General features: G+C 46.9%; 1 long non-coding RNA gene across 1 annotated transcript; it reads left to right on the forward strand.

Annotated features, from left to right (window-relative positions):
* The first annotated feature begins 1,579 nt into the window (after positions 1-1,579).
* Positions 1,580-2,608, forward strand: LOC140698550 (uncharacterized). The gene is made up of 2 exons (XR_012076370.1): positions 1,580-2,111; positions 2,436-2,608. It is a non-coding gene; the product is annotated as an uncharacterized lncRNA (long non-coding RNA).
* The last annotated feature ends 6,338 nt before the right edge of the window (positions 2,609-8,946 follow it).

Below are 8,946 nucleotides of genomic sequence, written 5' to 3' on the forward strand. Positions count from 1 at the left end.
TGTTCCTGGGGAACATCGGTCAAGGGCTCATAGAAGCAATGTGCTCTGACTATGGAATTCAAAGACAGTCACCATAAGCGTCTGTCCAGCATGGTAACATCTCATTAAAATGACTAGAAAATATTTTACGTTCTATCTTGTTATTTTAAAGGAATTTAAGTGTTAATCCTCAGTGAACAGCACGTACCATCTTACAGTAAAGACTGGAACGTGTGTGCTGGGGGAGGGGTGGGTACTTCTGAGCTGGCTACGCTGACTTCCTCCAAAAGGAGCGCAGACAGAGTAAAAGGCTGGAGTTCAGATAAGGTGAGTTGCTTCATGTAGCCAGAGGGAGAATCATTTTAACGTAACATGAAAACAACTGTGATCGCATTTAGGAAACTGAAAACGTCCAGATTTCTTGAATGTCAACATGATTCTCTAGCTTGTGAAATGCTCCTGAGAACAGTCTGTTTGCATCCGACCTGACGACATTTCGTATTAACTGTCGGTTTCATTGGCTAAACCAAAACTCAGAATTACGCTTTCTGTAATAATACTTTTGATCAATTGCTTTGAAAGAAACATTTTCTTATTGAAAGGTTTTCAGGGACTTTAGAATACAATAATAATTGGTCTGGGAGCAACCTGGTCTGGAAATTTTAAGAGGCTGTCTGACAACTTGCTACAGTGATTTGAACGCCACAAATACAGCAGTAAGTTAACATTTGTTGAGTGCTCTCTGTCAGGCAGAGTTTAAAGGATTTTCCATGTATTATTTCATTTAATCCATGTAACACTGTGAAGTAGGTACTATCATTGTCCCCATTTCACAGACAGGGAGCCTGGGGCACAGGTAAGTATTGTGACTTGCCCAAGGCCATGCTGCTAGTAAATGGCAGAGCCGGTGGAATCAAGGTGTCTGGCTCCAAACCTGCACTCTTACCACACTCTCCTACTCCCTGTCTGCCTTATAACGTCTGAATTTTTTAAACTGCTAGAAACTGTGATCTTTTTTTTTCTGGAATGCTTAAGGGAAATAAACATCCATTTCCTTGCCTCTTTGGTGTTTTGACTCTGGATTATCTTCCCAGATGTAGTGTCTTGTTCTTCACTTCTCTACAGTGAATATATTTCAGGACCATTACGGGTGAATTATGTCCATCATCACTGCATGCTGAGAAAGAAGATCCTGTGTAGCCCATTTTGAGTAGGGAGACACTCCAATTAAGCCCCTTTGAAAAGTTCCACACAAGGTTTTGATGTATCTCAAACTCCTAATGTAAGATGTATTTGAAAAATATTTTAATAATCTAAAATAAACACAGTAGATGCCGAGTGTCTGTCAGTCTGTATCCAGAGAAGGAAGAGAACAGCAGTATTTTAAAGGTTGCCATGCCTTCCTTGGGCAAGCTTTAATTTTTCATGATCAGGAGGGACGCTGCTACCATCTCCCAGTCATCCACAATTGCCACAGTCCCCAGATGGGCACATTGTGACCCTGCCCAGGCTAACAATCGCATCACAATGCTTTTCCTGAGATCAGACCAGCGGCTTTTCCCATCTGACCTGCCAAGGAGCACGGAGGTGAGGAGGGGAGAGCAGGGGACTTCTGAGTGCTTTAAGGGGAGAGGAATTTTTAAAATCTTGGCTGACTACTGCCTAGAACGGCGAGGAAACCATGTAACATGCAGCATTTGCAGATTGCTGGCCAGCCTCTGAGACCCCAGAATGATTTCTGAAAATGAGTGGTAGGAAGGTTTCATGTAAAACTCTCTGCATGTGGGATCTGCTCAGTGTTCTGGCTTTTGGAGAGCGAGGACATGGCACAAATCCAGCTGCGAGAGCGTGATGCATGTCTGAACCCTGACCACCACGTGCACGAGAAAATGAGGGCGTCATCATGGGCTTTGCTGAACAACCTCTGTGGAGATTGGTGGGTATTTTGCTCTTTCTGCCAAGGACTGGAAGAATTTTCTGCTTCTCAAATCTGGACTGAATCTAGAGGTTTAAAAGAAGCAAGTTGATGGTTGTCAAACCTCATCGGGAGCGTCCCAGGTGTAATCTGAAACTGGTCCCCTTACTCAGAGGGCAGGGAGAGACTGAAGAAAGAGGCAGACCTCTCCAGATTGGTAGGTGGCAGGTTTAATACGGGAATCTATTTCCAAGGCTCATCTTGGGAGGACGCAGGACAAGTAGATGTCCACACCTGCCTGCCAGAACCCTAAAAGTTTACATAGATGCTTTAAGTGGGTTTGGTCATGTACACGGTCTAGATGGTCTCATCTCCACATTGTCACCTCCAGGTTTTATCCTTTATCTAAAGCTTCTGGGAGGAGGTGACACCAGTGGAATGCATGTTCCAAGGACAGGGGAGTAGGTGGGGAACCTCCAGTTCCCAGAGTTTAGCTTGCATGTCAATTCACTGGCCGTGCCTTCTCGATGACTTCCCCCAGCACAAGGACGGCTCCATCTCCTGATCTCTGCAAGACCTCAGGGAGCTGCCCAGGAGTAGTGTAATGCCTTAACTGAAACGATTGGGATTTATCTGGATTTCAACCTGCGCTGTGTGTTTCTGTAACTCGTATAACTGAACACCTACGGACCCAGTGGCTTTTTGGCAAAATCACTTTCGTGAGTGTTGCATTTGTTTGCTCTGAAGGGGACACACTGGCAGGTGCCGTCACTGGCTGTGTGACTCTGTACCACCACCTTGATGTTGTACATGTCTTCACACTGCCTTCTGCGTTCTCTCACTTCCCTTTTCTCGTCTCTCCATTCTCCTCCAAATTCCGTCAGTGTTTAAATGTCCTAGTCAAATTCTCTATAACTCTTTTTTAACACTTTCTTCTCTGTAAACTCTTACAGTATTTAGTCATCTTCTTATCTTCCATAGCTGTGGGAATTTGGATAAACTGCTTATGCTCTCTGAGCTTCAGTGCCTCTGCAGGCGAGTGAGGCTGTGACGGTCCCTGCTGTGGAGTGTGGGTGTGATGAGACCAGCACAGCGCCCGGCTCACTGCAGACGAGCAATGAGTGTTCATTTTCATTAATGTTTAACAGCTAATTCTCTCCTCTCTTTTTTGACACTTCACTTTTTTTTCTGTTTCCAATACAGCTGAGGTTCAAAAATGACTTGTTAACTTAATTATTTCAATAATGTCGAAGGAGGAGACTTTCCTTCAAGTTTTTTTTTTTTTGAGTGTATTGAAAACATGAAGAGTTGCCAGTTGCCAATTTTCTTAAAAGTTAACATCTTGTAGCTTTTTGATATATAATACATTTTTACAGCAAACATAGTAATGCTTATTGCCTGGGTACACTGTATATATTTTTTGCTATTTCGTTTCTATTTCCAATTTAATGTATCACCCATGATACATTAAAATAATCATGGCTCTTTCCCCCCAAATTTAGAACCATGAAATTATTTTTTTGAAAAATTCTGGGCTAAAATATCTATCATATTGCAGAACTTCTGCAGATATGAGTGATTCCCTGTTTTAATTACTAATGTGGAAAAAGGAGTACACACTGAGAAATCTGAAATGTAACTTTTACTGTTTACTGAAATCTGCATGCTGAAAGAAATAGCTAGTTTTAACACAATATTCTCTTTTACATGTGATTTACATAGGGCCCACCCCAACATCCCTGCCCCTCCCACTTCATGAATTTGCAACCTAGGGGAGGGAAGGCCTTCCTCTCCTTCTTGGACTTAAAAATGAATAAATTCAAAAGGCTATCTGAAAGGTAAAAACTGACAATATTCATTTGAATAAGCAGAAACAGGTCTTCCATTTGAAGAAGAGGGAAGGCAACATTTTTTTGTTCAGAAGAACAAAAGGGAATATGGCATTAAAGATCAGGACGGGGATCCTGAAGCTGTTCGAGAGGTAAAACATTAAGATCTTTAATATTAGTTGAATTTTTAATGTTTAGGCTACAAAGTTCTGTCAATCACCAAGAAGTCACTCTGTCAACATTACCTGGAAATCTTTAGAAAGCAGTTTGACGCCTCAAGCAGTTTTCTTGACCCATTGTGTGGTGTTTAATAACAGAGACAGAACTTTAAATAATTGAAGTCTTCCTTCCAAATGCCAGCTCCTCCCTCGGCGTTTCCACTTCAGCCCAGTGCAGCGCTCGGCACTCTGGCTGCACAGTGACTCTGCCTCTTTCCCAGTCTCAGCCGGACCCCACCCGCTTTGCAATTACCTATCTTATTGTCCAAAAGTACTGCTCTCAGCTCTTATTTTAGGAATGGCTGGCCTGCAGTAGCTGCTCAATGCATGATAATTACAACTTGCTTTGAGTAACTCCTCAGTGCCCAAAGGAAAAAACTCAAGCTCAGAGCACTGGCAGTTTGTAAATAATAAGAGGCTGTGGTACAATAAAGAATATACTTGGTGTTGTCCCTGCTCCTGAAACAGAGCTCCTGAAACTTGGATTTACCTGAGTGATGGAGTGCCCTTGTTAAGTTAATGAGGCAGCCACCTGGGCCTCTAGACAGTTTCAGGATGAAGGCTGGACATCAGAGAGACTGACCATGTGTTTAGTGTGTTGAAAGTTTGGGCCAGCCTGACCTCTGGGATTGGGGGTTCCTAGAGATTGAGTTCAATCATGAGGCCAGTGATTCACTCAATCATGTCTATGTCGTGACACACCCTGACTATGTTCTCTCCTAGACCTGACACCCCCTGACTCGGGGGGAGAGGGCCCTGAAGTCCTATGTTCTCTCCTAGACTTCCTCCTCGGCACCTCATGTAGCTGCTCTTGAGTTGCTGCTTCTTCTTCTTCTTCTTTTCTTTTTTTTTTTTTTTTTGGTGGGGGGAGGTAATTAGGTTTACTTATTTATTCTTAGAGGAAGTGCTGGGGATTGAACCCAGGACCTCATGCATGCTAAGCATGCACTCTACCGCTTGAGCTATGACCTTCCCCCCAAGTTGCATCCTTTTTAATAAAACCGTGATCATTAGTTGAGCACTTTTTGAGCTCTTTGAGTCATTCCAGTGAATTTTCAAACCTGAGGGAGTCATGGAACCCCCAACATTGTAGCCAGTTGGCAGAAGCGTGGTTGGCCTGGGGATCTCCCAAGACTCGTGGCAGCATTTGAGGTGAGGGCAGTCCTGTGCGGGACTTTGCCCTTAACCTGTGCAGCCTTGCTGCCCTGGGTAGTCAGTGTCAGAGCTGGCTTGGGTAGAAACAGAGCTGACGGTATTAAGATGCTGTTACTGGAATCCACAGAAATGGATCAAGCCACCAGCACATGACTTTGTACATCAGCTGTAATGGAAAGATTGATTTATTAAAAGCCTCTCCAGGGCCACAGAGTAGCAACCTGTCTCCTCTAACCTGGCTTACATGGAACCTGCTAGGATGGCCTCATAGTGAGAAATCATGCCTGTGAGTCATTTATAGAGGAGAGGAGTCAGAGTATTGTGACTAGCTTAGTGCAGGGCACTTTGAATGTATGGTGATCTATGGTCTTAATTCCATGAGGTCCTACCAACGGTTTATTTTGGCAGAAGACAAAAAAAGTGTCCTTTTCCACCTAGTGTCTCTGAGAAACATTCCACCTGGGCGAGGCAACCAGTTCTGGCTGACGTGTCACAAGCAAGTGCGTAGGTTATGTGCAAGGATTTGGAGTCCTCTATGCTGTCTGCATCCCCAGTAACGATTCTGGGAAGAGCTGAGCTGCGACTGCTGGTAGTAGTGGCTATGGGAGGAGGGAGGGCATTGCCTATTTGCTGCTCACCAAGCTATCCGTTTCCAATTTTGGTAGCAAAACATAGCAAGAGAGGGAGAGGAGAGAAGCCGCGGGCACTGAGCACCTGCTGCCTACAGGCTTGGTGTGAGTGCTTGCTTCATCCTGGTAAGCCCCCCGAGGAGGCGGCCTTATCTCCACATTACAGACTCTGCCGCTGTGGCTCTCAGCTCCCTGAGGTCTCCCGGCTGGTAAGTTAGAGGACAAGCGTTAGTCTTCAGGGCCGTCTGCCTCCAAATTTAAACTCTACACTCAACTTTAGTGCCGAGGTTCCAGCTTCGGGCCCCGCCCTGGCACACCTGAGTTACACCCTGGGTTGGGAACACAGAAGGGTCATCTTGTCACCTGCGCCTGGCCGGTGGCAGGGAGAGTGCTGGCGGTGTGTCAACCAGCCCCAGCCCAGGCCCCGGGGCCAGATTCCCCGACAGGTCACGGACTGCCACCTGCAAGGCAAGGCTGAGAGCTTCTTGCAGCCTTTTCTCTCAGCATTCTTTTAGGCAAATTGGTGCCAATTCTGGGGCAGGCGGGGACAAGTCACCATCACAGCCTCCTAGAGACACGCGGTGCAGCTGCCCGGGGCTCCCCCTCTTCCCTGCATCACCTCTGCCCTCCTGCAAATAGCCAGCTGTGGCTCTGCCAGCCAGAAGCCTTGAGGGTGCCTCCCTCTGCCCTCAGAAGACTCACTCGTGGGCTCAACACAGGCTGAAACCACCCTGGGAGGCTGAGGCTGGGGCTCCGCAGTGTCACGTGTCTATTTGTCGTTAGTGAAGGGCCTTCCCCGCGGTGGTTGGCCAGGCGTCTAGCACTGGAGGTCCTGGAGTATAGTGTCCAGTCCCCTGGTGGCAAAGGCTCAAAGGTGCCAGACAAGACACGCTGATCTTGGCAGTGTCACCTGGCCACCAGCGGGGGGGAAGCCCAGGACAGTGTGTCATCTGTCCAGAATTGTGCGCGGCCTGAGGCCTGGCGCCTGGGCCGCAGGCTGAGTGCAGCCGGTCCTGGACGACACCTCAGAATGAACACAGTCTCCCTCCTGTTTCCTACGGTTTCACAGTAGTTGATTTCCCATGGAAACAAGCAGAAATCTGTTTTAATCATTGGGCATTTTTAGTTTCCTAATTTGTGCGGGAACCTGGGGATACAGACATATGGTATGTTCATCATCCCAGAAAGCTGCAGCGGAAAGAAGTACGGTTAAAGCCAGTCTTAACCCCGGCAGGCTTCAGCCTCCGCCTCCAAAGTACTTTTCTTCATCTCGAAGACTGTCAACAGTGCTGCCAAGAGACTCGGTTCTGTTTCAGCTCAGTCCCTCCAGCGGGATTTGCGTTTGCGCCTCAGTGCAGCCTCCCCCACAGCCCGGCCAGCAGGCCGCTCTGGCAGTGGGTGGGGACCCCCCTCACTGCTGAGCCAGGTGGGTGCTGGCCGGATGTTTTCCCCGACCCTTGCGCAGACTAGTCTCGTGACCCTGGGCTGAGAGGGCTTCTCGGTGCCTCTGTCCTCCTCTGAAACCTTCATTCAGTCATTTAACACGCATTTATTGAGCACCTCTTTTGTGGTGGGCCCTGTTCCAAGAGCTGGGAAGAGAGCAGTGAATGTTACGGGGTCCCTACCTTTGTGGAGCTTAGATGCTGCTGAGGGGAGATAAACGAGAAAACAAATGGGTAGAAGGGATACGAGTTAGCTGGGACAAGGGTTGTGGGGAGAAGCCAAGCGGGGGGAGGGGATATCTGGGAAGGGAGATGACAGACTTAAAAACACTGGTCCAGGAAGCGCTCACTGGAGAGGGAGCAGCCGAGAGAGGTGAGAGAGGCCACGTGGATGCTGGACATGGGAGGAAGAGAACTGGGGAGGAGGCCCTGAAACTGGAGGTGACCTGCTGTCTTTGAGGAACAGCAGGCAGTTCAGTGTGGCCATCCAGCCTACGGCGTTGTGTTACAGCCGTGTGGATGGACTGGGACACCGGCTAGCGTTGGAAAGAGGGTGTTTATGACTAAGGGCGTCAGGAGATCACGGGAGGAGAACGTCTGTGCACATATCGGTTTGCAGCAGCTTTCTGGGCCCTGAAAGGAGATGGCTGTGAAGCTGGAATTAAACTGTGGGAATTATAATGTCTAGCTGGCAAGGGTGCCCAGGGCCTGGCTCACAGTGGGACTCGATGAATCTTAGCTTGCCTTCTTTATCTTAAGGACAAGAACTCTGTATTATTACTCTTTGTAGTCTGTGCACAATAATCTTACTTACATCTAGATTTGGATTTAGTCACTTTCTATACTGATATTTCTAAGGTACTGGAGGCTTAAGGGTCAGGTCGAGGTAAAGTTAAGACTTCAACCTAGAACAGTGCTGCCAAGTCGAAACAGAATGCCAGCCACATGGGTATTTTAAGCTTTCTAGGATCCACATTTTAAAAAATGAAAAGAAAGCTATGTGCAAACTTGTGCTTGCCAAGGGGGCGGGGGGTGGGAAGGGACAGACTGGGAGCTCGAAATTTGTAGATACTGACAGGCATATGCAGAATAGATAAACAAGACTATACTGTACAGCACAGGGAAATATATATATAAGATCTTGTGGTAGCTCACAGCGAAAAAAATGTGGCAGTGAATATATGTACGTTCAAGTATAACTGAAAAATTGTGCTCTACACTGGAAAACGACACAACATTGTAAACTGACTAAAACTCAACTAAAAAATGTTAAAAAAAGAAAAGAAAGAAAGCTATGAGATTGATTTTAATTATATTACTTAACCCCAAATACTCAAACTTATCCTTTCAACATGTAATCAATATAAAAATATTGGTGTGTCTTATTGTTTTTAGCTAATTCTTTGAAATCCAGCATGCATTTTACGCCTGCAGAACACCTCAGTTGGAACTAGTCCCACTTCAAGAGCCTGGTGGCCACGTGCGGCCGTCGGCCGTCATACCAGGCGGCGCGGTCCTGCTGATGGAGGGGTCTCCCTCTCTCGCGTCATAATTCTGCAAGCCTGACATCCGGCTGAAGAAACGTGGTGTGTTTTGTCAGTCAGGCTCAGACCTGATGTGTTCCTTTGCTTTCTATGGTAAGCAGTTAGGTGGTGGCTATTCCTGAACACGCTGAAAATAGGATCTCGAGCCGTCTTTATGCCTCACCCACTTGGAACGGCAAATTGCCCCACCAAGCACCAGCTGCCCCTGTTCTCACTCCCCGCAGGTAGAGGCACA

This window comes from Vicugna pacos, chromosome 9 (genome assembly GCF_048564905.1).
Source record: "Vicugna pacos chromosome 9, VicPac4, whole genome shotgun sequence".
NCBI classification, from domain to species: Eukaryota; Metazoa; Chordata; class Mammalia; order Artiodactyla; family Camelidae; genus Vicugna; species Vicugna pacos.